Raw genomic sequence first — 18,259 nt, forward strand, 5'->3', positions numbered from 1 at the left:
AATCCCTTCTGAACAGACTGTAACCCTAATCGTTCACCGCCCAGTCACGGCTTTCATCCAACCAGGTCTCAGTTATTCCCACTATGTCGTAGTTTTCCTCTGACATTATTACTTCCAGTTTGTCAACTCAATTGGTCAGACTTCTAGCATTAGTCACTATACAGTTTAGGGGTTTTTGGTTATTTTTTATATTAAGTGTATCCCTCCTAACTGTTCTGCCAGTTCTAGCCGTACTAACTCTTCCCATGGCTCCCCCCATTCTCATTACTTAGTCCCAGGTCAATGTCTTCCCCCCCATCTCTCTGGTTGCTTTCTCCCCCAGTCCCTATTTTAAACACTCCTCCAACCTTCTAGCCATCTTCTCCCCCAGCACAGCTGTCCCCTCCCCATTGAGATGCCGCCCATGCCTATGGTAGAGCCCAAACCCTCCTTCCTCCACCAACTCTGGAGCCACTTGTTTATCTCCCTAATCTACCGCAGTCTTTCTTGTGTGGCTCATGGTAGAGGTAGGATTTCAGAAAATACTACTTTGGAGGTCCTTGTCTTAAGCTTGCAGCCTAGTTCCCTAATAGCGTTTTTGAGGACCCTCCACCTACCTCTAACTTTGTCATTGGTGCCAATGTGTACCATGACTGCTGGATCTTCACTAGCACCTCCCAGCAATCTGTCAACTTGATCAGCAATGTGACGAACTCGAGGGCTAGGAAGACAACACACCGACAATCCTGGTCTTTGTGGCAGATTGCCCTAATAATTGAGTCCCCCACTACCAGGACCGGTCTGGCCTGCCCTGCGCTCTCCTTCCCCTCTTACTGGAGCAGACACCCCCTGGTGGTCAGAGGCCATGTTGTGCTGCAGCAGTGCTAATCCTGTAATTGCATCCCCCTCATTGACCAGCTTTACATACTTGTTGGGGTGTACTAGATCAGGACTAGCCTCCCTGGATCTCTTCCCTCTACCCCTTCTCCTATCACCCACCTAGCTTGATCATCCTGCTCCCCCGTACTACCATCCATCGCCACATCTACCCCAGTGCCTGCTTAGTGAGCAGCAAACTCCTTTCCATGGTGCCAATGGATCTCAATATTACAAGCTGCTCAATTTGATCCGGATGTGCAAGGCGCTCACATACAGCAGTGTGCACCCGGCTGGTCGGGGACCACATACATGACACCAGATGTCCACTGGACGGCACTGTCAGTCATGGAGCGCATTCTAAATGAAGATTGTACATTCACATTTGTATAGATTAGATAAAAGGAATATCTGCAAGTGGAAACTAAATGGGCAGAAATAAAGAAATATTTAAAAACTTTTTTAAAGTCACTAATCTCACGTCACACAGACTTTAGAATACGGAACACTTGGCATACGGCTCGCCCGTCCGCTTTATATAGCTCTTATCTGGAACACTCCGGCTTCTCCTCTGCTTGGAAAGGCTATAAGATTTTATATTTGGCTTGGAGAGGCCCACAGAAATTTGAGAAAATTTGGGCGGGATGTCTTGCTATGCCAACCTTTGTGGCCAATGCCATGACTACCCCTGCCTACTGCCATGGGGAGAGGGGCTGCCGTGCCTACTTCTCTAGGCGGAATTCTTTTTGTCAGTCAGTTCGGTTCTGGTCCCAGCCGGTTCTGCCAGTGATGAGCATGCACACAATTAATCTCGGAGCCCCGCTGACATACTAGGAAGGGTTATGTTATGAGCACATTAGACGGTCCCGTACGGCTGCCATGACGGGGCTGCCATGAGCGGGGCTGCCATGAGCGGGGCTGCCATGAGCGGGGCTGCCATGACCGGGGCTGCCATGACCGGGGCTGCTATGAGCGGGGCGGCCATGAGCGCGGCGGCCATGAGCGGGGCGGCCATGAGCGGGGCGGCCATGAGCGGGGCGGCCATGAGCGGGGCGGCCATGAGCGGGGCGGCCATGAGCGGAGCTGCCATGAGCGGGGCTGCCATGAGCGGGGCTGCTATGAGCGGGGCGGCCATGAGCGGGGCTGCCATGAGCGGGGCTGCTATGAGCGGGGCGGCACAGCTGCTGCCTCCGGGATTTGGTCTTTCTTGTTTATTTGTAGACAAAATACAAACTGCTAAAGAAATTCTTTACATAAAACCTTGGAAATAAACGTCTTCTAACTCATCAATGTGCAAAAACATCTCACCTGTGACAGAAGGTCCTGACTCTGCAGATACGGGCTGGGTATGAGATACAGAGTGGCTTGAAGGCTGCGGGCACCGATCACGATGCCGGTATTGTGGACGGACCACCATTTCTGTAGGGTTTTGCATTGTTTGTCTTTGCAGGTTCTACATATCGCTGTATATAGACACTGCAGTCTGAAGGCCCATTTACACGGGACGACTGTTGGGCAAACGATGCCTGACACTCATCCCCGCATGTCCTCGCTGCGGTGCTGTCACACGAGAGCTAGCAGAGCTGTCTCACCCACGGAGCGGCCAGCAGGGGGCGAGGCAGTGCCAGAGATTCCTCTCCTCTCGCTCCCCCCTCCATTGAGCTACACAGCGGCCGTTCACTACTGAGCGATCAGTTCATCGTTTATGCAACATGACATCCTGGATGGTGAGCTCATTGCTCAGTGTAAATGGCGTCCGTTCAGTAGTGAACAACCACTGTATTAGGTGAATGGAGGGTGGGGGAGCGGGAGGAGAAAAATCTCCTGCACTGCCCCCGCCCCCTGCTGGCCACTCCGTGAGTGAGCCAGCACCAGTAGCTCCCGTGTAGGGTTGCCACCTTTGTCATAAAAAAATACCGCCCATGGTAAAAAAAGCAGGCATGGCACGGGCGTGCAGGGCGTGGCTTGGGGCGGGGCTTATCACTGCATTTTTTCCCTCCTTTACCTCCTGGATCCCGTCCAGCGTGTTCTCACGGGTAGATGCCCAGGTTACCCCAGCATGGTCCATATCACTATATGCAGGAGATATACCTCCCCTGTACATAGTGATGCTGATGTAAGGGAGATATGTCCTGTATGTAATTATATGTACAGCTGGTATAACATATACCACCTAAACATACAAGATTACATGCAGTACATGGTGCATGCCTCGTACCGCATGTACTGCTCCACTCTCCTCCTCGGGTCCCGACACCGTCACTGCAGCACCAGCTGGACATCCATCCTGACCCCCACACATCGCACACACAACTCCACTACATCCATCCTGATCCCCAGACATCACACACACAGCTTCACTACATCCATTCTGACCCCCACACACATCGCACACACTGCTCTGCTACATCCATTCTGACCCCCACACACATCGCACACACTGCTCTGCTACATCCATTCTGATCCCCACACACATCGCACACACTGCTCTGCTACATCCATTCTGACCCCCACACACATCGCACACACTGCTCTGCTACATCCATTCTGACCCTCGCACACAATGCTCTGCTACATCCATTCTGACCCTCGCACACAATGCTCTGCTACATCCAGTCTGACCCTCGCACACAATGCTCTGCTACATCCATTCTGACCCTCGCACACAATGCTCTGCTACATCCATTCTGACCCTTGCACACACAGCTCCGCTACATCCATTCTGACCCTCGCACACGCAGCTCCGCTACATCCATTCTGACTCCCACACACATCACATACACACACAGCTCCGCTACATCCATTCTGACCCCCACACACACATCGCATACACACACAGCTCCGCTACATCCATTCTGACCCCCACACACACATCGCATACACACACAGCTCCGCTACATCCATTCTGACCCCCCACACACACACCTCACATACACACACAGCTCCGCTACATCCATTCTGACCCCCACAAACACATCACACACACACACAGCTCCGCTACATCCATTCTGACCCCCACACACACATCACATACACACACAGCTCCACTACATCCATTCTGACCCCCACACACATCACATACACACACACACAGCTCCGCTACATTCATTCTGACCCCCACACACATCACATACACACACAGCTCCGCTACATCCATTCTGACCCCCACACACATCACATACACACACACAGCTCTGCTACATCCATTCTGACCCCCACACACACATCACATACACACACAGCTCCGCTACATCCATTCTGACCCCCACACACACATCACATACACACACAGCTCCGCTACATCCATTCTGACCCCCACACACACATCACATACACACACAGCTCCGCTACATCCATTCTGACCCCCACACACACATCACATACACACACAGCTCCGCTACATCCATTCTGACCCCCACACACACACATACACACACAGCTCCGCTACATCCATTCTGACCCCCACACACACATCACATACACACACAGCTCCGCTACATCCATTCTGACCCCCACACACATCACATACACACACAGCTCCGCTACATCCATTCTGACCCCCACACACACATCACATACACACACAGCTCCGCTACATCCATTCTGACCCCCACACACACATCACATACACACACAGCTCCGCTACATCCATTCTGACCCCCACACACACATCACATACACACACAGCTCCGCTACATCGATTCTGACCCCCACACACACATCACATTCACACACAGCTCCGCTACATCCATTTTGACCCCCACATCACATACACACACAGCTCCGCTACATCCATTCTGACCCCCACACACATCACATACACACACAGCTCCGCTACATCCATTCTGACCCCCACACACTTCACACACACAGCTCCACTACACCTATCCTGATCCCCAGGCATCACACACAGCTCCACAATATCCATTCTGAACCCACACACATTGCACACACAGCTCCGCTACACCTATCCTGATCCCCAGACACATCACACACAAACAGCTCAGCTATATCCATTTTGACCCCCACACACATCGCGCACACACACAACTCCACTACATCTATCCTGATCCCCGGACATCACACACACAGCTCAGCTTCATCCATTTTGACCTCCACACACAGCTCCAATCACTCAATCCATCCATCCATCCAGAACCCCACAGCTCCAACACACACAGCTCCACTACATCCATCCAGAGACACACACACCGCTGCAGAGTCCTACATTTACTTAGGGATCACATGACCATGGGAGCTGACTCCTCCCACACGGGATATAACATGGCATGACATCATCGGAGGCCCTGGAAGCTGTCGGCTCTGCAGGTCTGTGTTTCCCCCTGCCGGAGGAGAGTTAACCGGCGCTAGGGGGCAGTGCAGGCTCTAAAAATACCAGCTTATAATAGGGCCGGTAAAAAAAAGAATACCGACATTGGCCTGACAGAATAAATATCGGCCAGACCGGGGGATTACCCTACTCCCATGTGAGAGCATGGGGACGAGTGTCGGGCATCGTTTGTAAATAGACCCCAAGTCCTAATAGGAGATCCGTCAGTGAGGCTGGACTGGCAGCTTGGCTTTCAGTCCTTATTTTTCCTTTCCTGCATGTGTTTATCTGCTGTGGTCATAAATTATCGGCCAAGACCGTGCAGCAGAGGAGATGGCAGAGGGAAACAGCCGCCGGTCCAGCATGCTGACAGATCTCCTACTGGGATTAAGAGCCTCTTACATGGGACTGCCTGTTGGATGCAGATGCCGGACAGGTCATCCCAGTGATAATCATTGCCATGCGTTTACACAGGAAGGACCATCACTAGTGAACAGACATGGAGCGGGCGGGGATCGTTCCATTCACAGTATACAGGCAGTCGGGACGCTCCATCATAACTGATGAACGAGAGGCGAGCGACTTCTCTTTCCTTGTTCTATTGGGGCGTGGATTCACGCTGAATGACCATTGTTCAGATTTCCGCTGGTTGTTGGAATCTGAATGATTTCTGGGCTCGTGTAAAAGGGCCCCCTGTATACAGTGATACGTAGAACACAACAAGTGTATGCATTAACCCTATGGTTGCCAGCCCAAAATACCTGCATTTAAGTGAAACCCATGCCCAGAGTGCCTAGCCTCTACAGGACATGCCCGTAGTCTATGGGCGGATCGGAGTCTCCTACATGAATCTTCCTCCTTATTGTGTTAGTCGATGGGCTTCTGTTGTAGAGGATTCTTCTAGTGATGGAAATAGGAATATAAGAGAAACGATTTTTCTAATCCGCCTTTTAACTCTTTGCAGGTCTATCTGGTGCAGAACGTGGTGACCCCGCCGGCGGCTGCAGTGGTCTACACAGCCCCCTCTTGTGCCGTCCCGGTAGGGGGCAGCGGCTGATGGAAATGGACTTCTTCATGGTGGGGTCTTCGGAGCTGGATAATGCCTTTGTCCTAGAACTCATTATTTATACTTGTGGCTAAGTTTTATATTTCCATACCTGAAGCTCAAGACTAAATAAAGAAGGCCTTGAGATTCCCGGAGTTTAGTTATCATTATGGGGACAGGGGATTGGGGGTTAACCTGCTGAGCACTTCCAGATTGTGAAAGCTGAAGTTGCTGAACTGTGCCCGTGGCCTCTGCTGCCCTCCACACTGTGATGTGCAGAGTCCTTTAATGTAGCCCACACGTGGCACGGACTGGATTAGTGTAAGCTATGGCAGTGAGCGTGTGGGCCCCTTCTAGGAGGGCCTTGATGTATGCCAAATGGTTTCAGAAGGGGGTCATTTGGTTTCTGCTACCCTCCATGCTCTAACCTTGCGGCGCTCACTTCAGCGCAATGCATTTGTGGCCTGAACAAGGTTTTGTTCACATCCGTGGGTCACACTCCCCTTCTGGGATTTAAAAGGCGCAACCAGTTCCAGATCTTTCTTTTCCCGTGGAATTGTGTGGCGTATTGTGCATTTTTGCGCACCTCCCATAGACTTCTATGCGGCCCTTGGTGCACAAATCCGCAGGCAAATAGACCAGGTCCCATTTTTTTGCATGCGTGCAGAAAAATAATGAGTGAGAATTAACCCATTGAAGTGAGTGGGTTTTATTCTCTGCGTGTTGCAGGCATGTATTATACGCACACAAAAACACAGGTAAATATGGCCCCCTGAAACCGCCCTAATTTGGATTATTGCTCCCCACTGTGTTCTTCTATAGAGTCTGATGAAGGCCAATAAGCTCCATACAAGTTGGAGTAGATGGTGAGGTACTTCTGAGGCTGGACTAGTGTATACAGCGGTGGTCCTGGCTGCGGGGGACAGAACTCTGTGCCCACCAGGGTTTATTTCATCGCTGTTCATATACAAGATGGGAGTCGGCGTTTCATTACTTTGTGTATACTATTCCTTGCTGTATACTACTCTAAGGATGCTGCACGAACCGCCAGCCGTTTCGGAGCAGAGGCTTCTTTTTTGTGATCTTCCAAGCATTCCATTTTTTTCTCTTCCTGCACCAATTACTGGCCGGACTAAAGCATTATTAGGCTTTTTAGCTATACATGTTCTCCATACTACAGGCTACCACTTCTGTGTCCTTAAAGGGGTTGTCCCGCGGCAGCAAGTGGGTCTATACACTTCTGCATGGCCATAATAATGCACTTTGTAATGTACATTGTGCATTAATTATGAGCCATACAGAAGTTATAAAAAGTTTTATACTTACCTGCTCCGTTGCTGGCGTCCTCGTCTCCATGGTGCCGACTAATTTTCGCCCTCCGATGGCCAAATTAGCCGCGCTTGCGCAGTCCGGGTCTTCTCCTCTTCTCTATGGGGCTCCGTGTAGCTCCGCCCCGTCACGTGCCGATTCCAGCCAATCAGGAGGCTGGAATCGGCAATGGACCGCACAGAAGCCCTGCGGTCCATGGAGACAGAGGATCCCGGCGGCCATCTTCAGCAGGTGAGTATGAAGACGCCGGACCGCCGGGATTCAGGTAAGCGCTGTGGGGGTTGTTTTTTTAACCCCTGCATCGGGGTTGTCTCGCGCTGAACGGGGGGGGGGGGGGGTTAAAAAAAAAAAAAACCCGTTTCGGCGCGGGACAACCCCTTTAAGGTTATGTAGTGGCCCAGAGTTAGTGGGGCCCCTCCATAATGTTTTACATCTGTCTTGTGTCACGTTTTGTTAGCATCCTGCTTGTAGAATGCATTTGGGTTATGTGCATTGCATGGTTGCAGGACTGAATGGGTTAATGTCTGGAAAATGCACCGTTTTGTGTGTCATGTGACTATGTTTTACATATGTATGTGTTTGCAGAATGCAAGGTGAGTTAGTCTGCGAGTTGCAGAAGTCTGCGGTGTTAGTCTGACTGAGTCAGCCATACAGACACTGGTCGGTCTGTGTGTGGAGAATGGAGGGGGCCGAGTGATGGCCTGAAGCTCAGCCTGGGCTCCTGAGCACCCAGAGCCTCAGTACCACTGCTGAGTGCTAGGAGAATTAAGCCACTTCATAGCAGAAAGAGGACAACGTGAGTGAGCGTTGACTGAGAGAGAGTCCAAGGAGCGAGATCACACAGATAACTTGGACTGTGGCTCATTCAAAGACCCCCAGTATCCTCTTTGGCTTGTTGTACCAGAACTGTTTATTTGAAATGAAGTTTGGAAAGTTACAGTAAACTGACATAATCGACCGTTTACGGTTTTGTTCAGAAAATACTCTTCTGTGTATGGACTACTTTATTTCAATGAGAGATCTGCACCAGGAGGTGGAACACTGCCGGCAAAAGTGACAACTGAACTTAAGGTAACCCCCAGTTATAACCCCTGTGATCTCCCCCAGCAGTGACTTTGTCGGGTCCTGAGCTACCCCCAGGGGAGGAGATGGTAGAGCCCTGTGACAAGCCCTTTCTCTGCCCCATCTCTGCCCCACTGTCTCTTTGGCTGTGGGCCCGCTCCTCGGACGCTGCAGTTACATTTACCTCTGTGGCAGGGGCATATTCTGGGTGGAACTAATTATAAGTTCATAGGATAAATAAGTTAAATGATCGCCAAAAAAGCCATCTCCCCATATGTCTTACTAGAGTTGCCAAAATGCTAGGTATCCCTTTTAGCAATTGTTTAAATGTAGCTGAACCAATCGGCTGAATTGAAGAACAAGTCCAGGGAGCTCATATAGGGTTGTGCCTCTTGTTTTAATTGGTTAAATGCATCTGAAGGTGTTTCACATGGGATCTGGGAACTGCCCATCGAGCATTGGAAAGCTTGGCCCAGCGTTTGTAAGGAGGACTCCCCTTGTGAACGACTTAGACCTTTTGCAGTTGAACAAGAGCCCTTTAGTTTTCTGGATAGTGACATGTCCGTTGTCTGCGTGGCTTCTGACTCAGGACTATGCGATACCCTAACAGGTCCACCAGAGTCAGGGTGTGCCCACCCAACAATGCTATTGTGGGTTTCTGGGAGTTGTACTTCCCCTAGCCCACTGCTAGTCTCACAGCCCTCCACTGGATCAGGCTGAACCACCCACACAGGCTTCATCTACCTGGCGGTACACTGCACCATGGCTGTACTTAGGTCTGAGCAGGCTCCTCAGCCATCTGGCTACACATACTCCTATTGGTGCCAAACTCTGCCCATTTACCACATCACCGGGCCCCTCCTAACCAGTATTATGGCACAGTGCTCACCACTACATCAGTGCACATAACTGCATGGGCTTGCGTATACACTGGACACTGTCTCCTCCAACACTGGCAGAGTCTGGTGGCACAGCTACATACACGTACAAAGGTCCAACAGCGCTGTACGGAATAAGGGCCAACAAGGTGCGCAACAAATACTGGGTGATATGAACCAGGGAGCAGGACATGGCAACAATACACACATACAGTGTGCGAAACATACTACTATGCATGGGGTAGTCATGTGGTGGGCGCCATGTAGGGGTATCTCTAGAGCTAGGGAGGTCATCTTTGATACTGTATGAAGATAGTCGGTTCTACGGGGGGCATATCTGGTGTTGGGTCATTGCTGGCACTGTGAGGCCATTGTGGGTGGTTTTTGGAGGATTGCGGGGGCCAGACATTGGGTGGGATTTGTGGCAGGTACTCTGGCATCTCTACTGCAGACGTTCTGGGGTAATATGTGGGCTAGTAGGATTACCTAGAAAGAAGGGAAAACTGCTGCTAGATCTTTCTGTGGATGCAGAAAATCCCACTGATCAGTATCTAACGTGTGTGCCGTGTTCTTTATGTAGCAGGACATACAGTATGTATTACACACCTATACATGTATATCAATGGCAATATATGTGTTATACCCCCATTTTGCGTTTGGGGGTCTGATGCCAATATTTCCTTGCAGCATTACGATTGCTGGTTAAGTCCTTGGACAACACAACGCCAACCACGGTATTTGTCAGTAATGACTCTCCTGATGGGAAAAGCACGGTTTTGGTTCTAGTGTGAAGCAACAAGCACAGATTGCAATCATTTCTAACAGGAAAGCGGTCTTACTCAATCACTGACTCTGCAATGGGCTCGTCTTTCTCAATGGACCGAGCAATGCATGTAGAGAATATATTGCTCCCGTGGGCTGGCAGGCGTTTCAGAGGTAAGTAGAGACAATAGAGTAGAATATTCTGTGTTTTCTGCCAAGTAGCACTCGAAGTTACCCCAATGTAACATCTGCTAGGGGGCACCCTACTATCATTTATAGTTCTGTTCTCCTATGACAGGGGGATCTTTACAATCCCGTAGGGGTAAAGGTACACAGGATACATTTGCTACGGATTACATGTGGATCTGCAGCAAAACAAGCAATTATCAATTTCAAAACCTCAGCAGCAAAATTCACATGACTTTCTGCGGTGCGTTTACCCTTTAGTGTTGGCCATACCCAGGGGCGTAACTAAAGGCTCAGGGGCCCGGGTGCAAAAGTTCAGCTCTGCCCTCCCCGTACCTAAACCATGCAGCATACAGATGCAAAACTTATGTACATCCATGGTCTGCGCCTTGGCATAAGCTTTCCAAACATGACGCACTTCCTGGACTATGTGAGATTTGTAGCCCTTTAGGCCGCGCTCGCACAAGTGTATGATTACTGCATATTACCCATGCCTTGCATGTGCTTTTCATACACTGGCAATCAAATACATTGCCATATGTAGTTCCACTTACATTTGTGAGGAGGAATTGCATAATATGCGAGCGCAGTATGGTCCATCTTGCGGTGTATTACATAGGAGTGCCCATTGATCTCTATTGACACAATCATCACTGCCCATCTGTAATTACATTGCATATGGGCGGTATGCACCACTGTGTAGCAATGACACAGGAAATATAATGTTACGGTACTAGCGGGTGGCTAGGTAGGCCTCACGGAAAGAAACATTCACTCTGTTTGCCAGAAAAATGGTCTGGTAGTTCAAGCCTGGGTTCAGATTGTGCTGATAAGTCAGACGCTGCAGGAACAGACTTATGGCCGACAGCGGCTGCATGATGTCTGCCATCTGCGGCATTAACGCCAGCACTTGCTGAGCCAGGACTTGCATTGGATTCTGTACGGACATGATACTAAACTGGCTTGAAAGAGCCTGAACCGGATCCACACTGCGTCTAGCGCAGTTTAATTTGGGCCGATTATTATGTTACGGTACTAGTGGGGTGCCTAGGTACGTACGGCGCGGGGCTCCCTGATCTTCACCCATGCCACTGTCCCTTCCTGGAGATAGCCCTGATGGTGGACACGTCCAGGCCAACAATTCTGACCCTACGCTTCCTAGGGGAGGACAGGCAGGGACTGCCATATCTATGCATGAGACTACTACCCACTAGCACCGACAGGAAAGGCAGATGACAAGAACCAACACGGTCAGAGCAGCAGGGCTATTCAGCGAACACTGAACAATAATCGGCCACTCCCAGGCAGCCAGAGCTGGATATTATAGGAAGGCGGGAGGAGCCGATAGGTAGATAGACCTGTCAATCACCAGCACCCCTCTCAGACACATCGCAGGGTAATTAACCTGACTGAAAGGCACAGGAGCTGTTAACCCTGGCTCGTCTGGACAGAACAGGGTGTGCTGGCAGAATGAACTATGAGCTGACAAGAGTAACATTATCCCCCCTCAAAAAAAAGGCCTCCGGACCCTTTAGGCAAACAAAAAATATATAAAAACACCAACTCCTTCAATGGGCGCACGTCTACAGGACTTATGAATACGGCCTGAATAACGCATAGCAGTCACAATAAGGAGCGGGAGCATACGTACGACACCTTGAGCAGATGTAGTACAAAAGGTCACCAAAAAAAATGTATTTACTTTTCCCCGAACCGGGATGAGGACTAATAGTCCCTGACAGGGGTGTTTGCAGGAATACACCTGGTTACACAATGGGTTCCCCACACAGAAATCTCATTAGAGACCCAGTCAACAATCGTGTTATGAATCATAAACCAGGGTAATCCAAGGATTATATCAGAGGGCAGGCCCTCACATACATACAAGGATATGGCTTCCACATGAAAATGCCCAACCCTTAAACGTACGTCCGGAACAATGTGCCTCAGACGCAACGGGGACGAGTCTACAGTGGTAAGTGACATTGGTTCAGGGAGAGTCTCTATCGTCAGACCAGTCTTTAGGGCAAACTGAGAATTAATCCCATTAATGTCCGACCCGCTATCCAGACAAACACCAGCAGATATGAGGTTATCATCTAGTATGACCTCAGCCAAGACGTTTTGCCTGGACTTAGCCAACCAAGCAACTTGAGGATCCCGCTGAATCACTGGTTGCTTGTTCCGGGGTCTCACTGGACAACTGTGAATAAAGTGCCCGTCATGCCCACAATAAAAGCACAAACCTTTCTTTAGACGAATATCCCTATGTGCTTTATTAATAGAGACTGTCCCTATCTCCATAGGTTCATCCACAACCTCTTCAGGAGATATAGACGATGAGGAAGGAGACGCAAACATAGTCTCCTGCTTTCTCTCCCGCAGACTGTGATCAATCCTAATCGCCAAGGCCATGGCATCCTCCAACATGCAAGGTGTAGCATACTAAACCATGCATTCTTCACCCTGCATGACAGACCAACACAAAACTGGCTTCTCAAAGCCGGATCGTCCACTGGGTTTCATTTGCCCAGCGACGAAATTCCGCACAGTAGTCCTCAGCAAGACGGTTGCCTTGTAGAGTCATGTGGATTTTATTTTCAGCGAGGGCCGCATGATCCAGATCATTATAGAGCAATCCTAGCGCTGAGAAAAAGCCGTCAACAGAAGACAGAGCAGGTGAGACAGGAGAAAGGGGAAATGCCCAGGCCTGAGGGTCCCCCTGTAACCGGGAGATAACTATGCCCAGGCCTGAGGGTCCCCCTGTGACCGGGAGATAACTATGCCCAGGCCTGAGGGTCCCCCTGTGACCGGGAGATAACTATGCCCAGGCCTGAGGGTCCCCCTGTGACCGGGAGATAACTATGCCCAGGCCTGAGGGTCCCCCTGTGACCGGGAGATAACTATGCCCAGGCCTGAGGGTCCCCCTGTGACCGGGAGATAACTATGCCCAGGCCTGAGGGTCCCCCTGTGACCGGGAGATAACTATGCCCAGGCCTGAGGGTCCCCCTGTGACCGGGAGATAACTATGCCCAGGCCTGAGGGTCTCCCTGTGACCGGGAGATAACTATGCCCAGGCCTGAGGGTCCCCCTGTGACCGGGAGATAACTATGCCCAGGCCTGAGGGTCCCCCTGTGACCGGGAGATAACTATGCCCAGGCCTGAGGGTCCCCCTGTGACCGGGAGATAACTATGCCCAGGCCTGAGGGTCCCCCTGTGACCGGGAGATAACTATGCCCAGGCCTGAGGGTCCCCCTGTGACCGGGAGATAACTATGCCCAGGCCTGAGGGTCCCCCTGTGACCGGGAGATAACTATGCCCAGGCCTGAGGGTCCCCCTGTGACCGGGAGATAACTATGCCCAGGCCTGAGGGTCCCCCTGTGACCGGGAGATAACTATGCCCAGGCCTGAGGGTCCCCCTGTGACCGGGAGATAACTATGCCCAGGCCTGAGGGTCCCCCTGTGACCGGGAGATAACTATGCCCAGGCCTGAGGGTCCCCCTGTGACCGGGAGATAACTATGCCCAGGCCTGAGGGTCTCCCTGTGACCGGGAGATAACTATGCCCACATGCTGGGCCTCATTCCCTGAGGAAACTGGCCTCAAATAAAAATATAGTTGACAGGCCTCACGGAAAGAAACAAATTCACTCCGGTTGCCAGAAAAACAGTCTGGTAGTTCAAGCCTGGGTTCAGATTGTGCTGATAAGTCAGATGCTGCAGGCACAGACTTAAGGCCGACAGCTGCGGCATTAACGCCAGCACTTGCTGAACCAGGACTTCCATTGGATCCTGTACAGACATGATACTGAACTGGCTTGAACGAGCCTGAACCGGATCCACACTGCGTCTAGCGCAGTTTAATTTGGGCAGATTATTATGTTACGGTACTAGTGGGGTGCCTAGGTACGCACGGCACGGGGCTCCCTGATCTTCACCCATGCCACTGTCCCTTCCTGGAGATAGTCCTGATGGTGGACACGTCCAGGCCACCAATTCTGACCCTACGCTTCCTAGGGGAGGACAGGCAGGGACCACCGTACCTATGCAAGAGACTACTACCCACTAGCACCGACAGGAAAGGCAGATGACAAGAACCAACATGAACAGTACAAACAGGACAGAGGCAGATGGTAAACCCCTGGCTGATAACAGTGAGGTCTAGCAGACAAGCTGACAGAAACAGGATACAACCAGAGGCAGACTAGCTAGCAGACTGAGAGAATGGCACAAGGTACCAGGACCAGATTACCAGTAGGTCAGAGCAGCAGGGCTATTCAGCGAACACTGAACAATAATAATCGGCCACTCCCAGGCAGCCAGAGCTGGATATTATAGGAAGGCGGGAGGAGCAGATAGGTAGATAGACCTGTCAATCACCAGCACCCCTCTCAGACACATAGCAGGGTAATTAACCTGACTGAAAGGCACAGGAGCTGTTAACCCTGGCTCGTCTGGACAGAACAAGGTGTGCTGGCAAAATTAACTATGAGCTGACATCAGTAACATATAAACAAATCAAACCCAGGTGGACTGTGCATGACAGCGTTTTACACTTACGACTGAGTGAGCCTAGCATTGGGCTGTGTTCATGTTTTTGAACCACAGTTTAAAAAAACACATTAAAAACTGCATATGGTATTCAAAACCCACAAACACTTTTAAGAAACTGCATGTGAAACACCTGAGCGGAATGCACCAGAGTGAGGAAAACAGTGGGGATCTCAAGATGCGGTCAGAGGCGGCTCTGCAGTCTTCCCCGACTATGGCGGCAATGGAATTCCACTCCGCAGTCACACCCTGACACTGAATTTTACATTATGCAATAAACGGGGTCAGTCACGGTGACGCCAACACTCCGATCCGTGACTAAAGTGGTCAGTGGCTGGAAAATAACTTGACACAAGTCAGATGTTATTCAATGGCTACGCGCTGCCTGTGATTGGCTGAATGCTAAGCCAATGCGACCAGCGCTTTCTGGGGGCAGGGATTTTTCAATCTCCTGCCTCTAGAACACAGAAGAAGACTGCCGTGCCAGAGAGAGGAGCTAGACGGCTCTTCTAGGGGAGTATAATTTTTATTTTCTTTCATTTTGTTTACAGCTAGGGATGATTTTCAGGGAAGGGCTTATATTTCAAGCCCTTCCCCAAAAGTCATCGCTGCGTGGTTGCCTGCAACCCCCTGCTTTCAATGGGGCCGCAGCAGTGCCAACCCCATTAAAAGCAATGGGATAGCATCATGGACTTCTGCCACAGCTGTGGCAGAGGATTCCTTCATCACTGCGGTCCCCGCAGGGATGGAGGAATCCCCTGTCATAGCTGTCACAGCTGTGGCAGAAGTCTGCAATGTATTTCCTATGTTGTCAATGGGGCCGACGCTGCCACCAGCCCCGTTGAAAGCACTGAGCAAGATCGCAGATTTTTTCTCTGCAAAAGCAAAAACTTGCGATTTTTGTACAATGCAATTTTAACATTAGAAAGTCCCATTTAAAAAATGCAGCGATATCGCAGCATTAAAGAACTGCTAGCGGGTAGAAACCCTTAATAAAAAAAATAAAAATCGCAAATGAGTATGAAAGCATTGAAAATCAATGTAATCATCGCTCTCGCATCACAAGAAAAAATATCGCTAGCAGATTGGCTCCCTCACACACAAAATGTTTAATTCCATTCTGACAAGTTGTAGGGGAGGGATGTTACTGACTAGAGATGAGCGAGTATGCTCGGTAAAGGCAAATGCTCGAGCAAGCATTGCCTTTATCGAGTACCTGCCCGCTCGAGATGAAATGTTAGGGTGCCGGCTGCAGGGGAGCGGAACAGAGGGGAGATAGCTCCCTCCTGCTGACAGCCGCTACTCACCGCTCCCCTGCGCCGGCACCCGCGCTCGGGAGCGCGCTGGAGCGGCCATTCTGTACCTTCCTCTGTTAGAGGAAGGTGCAGAGCCGCCCAGCTGTCCGGAGAAGCCACCCAGCTGTCCCGCCGTCCAGCTGTCCCGCCGTCCTGGTAAGTGATGGGCCGGGGGGGCTACCGCTGCCGCTGTGATGGGGGGCTGCCGCTGCGATGGGGGGGGCTGCTGCTGCGATGGGAGGGGGGGGGCTGCGCCGGTTACCTGCTGCCTGGCGGTGGGTGAGTGGTCGGCCGTGTTCACTCCAGGGGTCCGGTCAGCGGCTGCGGGGCGTCTGGTTGTCAGGGAGACACAGCTAGTAGCGTCTCGGGAGCGCGCACGTCGGGCTACAGCAAGCGAAGGGAAAAGAGCCGGCGGCCATCTTGGGAAAATTTTTATAAGTTGCTGAAACGCTGGAACGGTAAGCACAAACCAGCTAGAAAAGTCATTTACAGGGGGGCTTAGTAATGTGTGCTTAATTAGGGGGACTGGGCAAAAAAAAAAATCCACTCCTGCCTCGAGACATCTCCTTTAAGTTTAACAGGGAAGATGACCCTAAACTCACACCCAGGTGGGGTGCTTATGGACATTGTGTGCTACATATGTTTGTGCTGTGGTGCTATGAAGTAAATGCTGGCAGGTGCCAAATTTAAGAGAATCCATGTCTTCTGCATGTGTGGTGACCATTTCCAGTCCGAGAGGTTGGCGATCCAGAGGTGAGTGACTCCCACCCCCGCCCCCCTCCAATTTGCCACATTATTTTATATACTCCTTCCAGGGGAGGAATGTTACTGACAACGAGTGTGTATATAAATATTATATATAATAACTTTTGTGACTGGCAAGTTTTTTAATAGTTTTATTCAGTTTGCTTTAAAAAGCTTAGTAGGCAGTGGAGACCATGATGGGATGGAAGTCAGAGCCACCGAGCATCAGTATCCCACCAGGTCGGCTCTTCTAGGCATGAGATGCTGGTGGAAACTTCTGATTAATTTCTACTGGAACATTTTCGTGTAATCGTGCTTGCATCAGAGGAAGACGTTCCCACAACCAGTATAAAAGGCAGAACGGTCCCTTGTGATTAAGGAAGTATTGAAACTGCTCAAGCAAGAAAGGATCTTGGCTCCACGTAAGTAAGCTCCGCACCGTGCCTTCGCGTCGGGCTCCGCACCGTGCCTTCGCGTCGGCCTCCCGCACCGTGCCTTCGCGTCGGCCTCCCGCACCGTGCCTTCGCGTCGCGCTCCGCACCGTGCCTTCGTGTCGCGCTCCGCACCGTGCCTTCGCGTCGGGCTCCGCACCGTGCCTTCGCGTCGGCCTCCCGCACCGTGCCTTCGCGTCGGCCTCCCGCACCGTGCCTTCGCGTCGGCCTCCCGCACTGAGCAGGGGGTTGGACCAGATGACCCTGGAGGTCCCTTTCAACTCTACCAGTCTATGATTCTAGCTCCACATTGTATCTCTATGGTAAAACTGGACAATCCCCGCTTGTTAGAAGGCAGCTGTGATGATTACAGGGTGTCCTGCTGCTGAGCTCTGAAATGATCAGCTATAATCATGCTTGCAAACTCTCCTGAAACATGAAGGAGGCTCATGGAGAATCAGGCGACCTATTGGACCCCACCAGAGTTTTCACGCCCCCTGCATGCCACATAAACCTCCCAGAAAGGAGAATTTTCCCATGCCCAAGTTAAGTGAGCAGCTCTTCTGAAACAGAGCCCCCTCTGCACCCAGATTATAGTCACTGCATGTGATCCCTCTTCTAGAGGAAGGAGCAGCGGGGCTTGGACAGGATAGTGCTCAACTAGACATGTGTGTCGGAGATGAAGCTGGAGAGGCGCCACCTTCCGGCTCATGTAAAATACTGCACTTTTCGGACTATTAGATACCCCGGGTTTAGACAACAGAAAACAGGAAAAAATATTTCATACAAATTT

The 18,259-nt window shown here is 50.9% G+C and overlaps 1 protein-coding gene across 1 annotated transcript in view; it reads left to right on the forward strand.

The window, feature by feature from the left end:
* The first annotated feature begins 17,403 nt into the window (after nt 1-17,403).
* The window catches only part of LOC136587305 (membrane-spanning 4-domains subfamily A member 4A-like), a 64,626-nt gene continuing 63,770 nt past the window's right edge, over nt 17,404-18,259 (forward strand). Inside the window, exon 1 of the mRNA XM_066585860.1 lies at nt 17,404-17,457. The gene's annotated coding sequence lies outside the window, so the exon portion shown is untranslated. The remainder of the gene's footprint in view (nt 17,458-18,259) is intronic.

The sequence above is a fragment of the Eleutherodactylus coqui genome, chromosome 13, assembly GCF_035609145.1.
Source record: "Eleutherodactylus coqui strain aEleCoq1 chromosome 13, aEleCoq1.hap1, whole genome shotgun sequence".
NCBI lineage: Eukaryota > Metazoa > Chordata > Amphibia > Anura > Eleutherodactylidae > Eleutherodactylus > Eleutherodactylus coqui.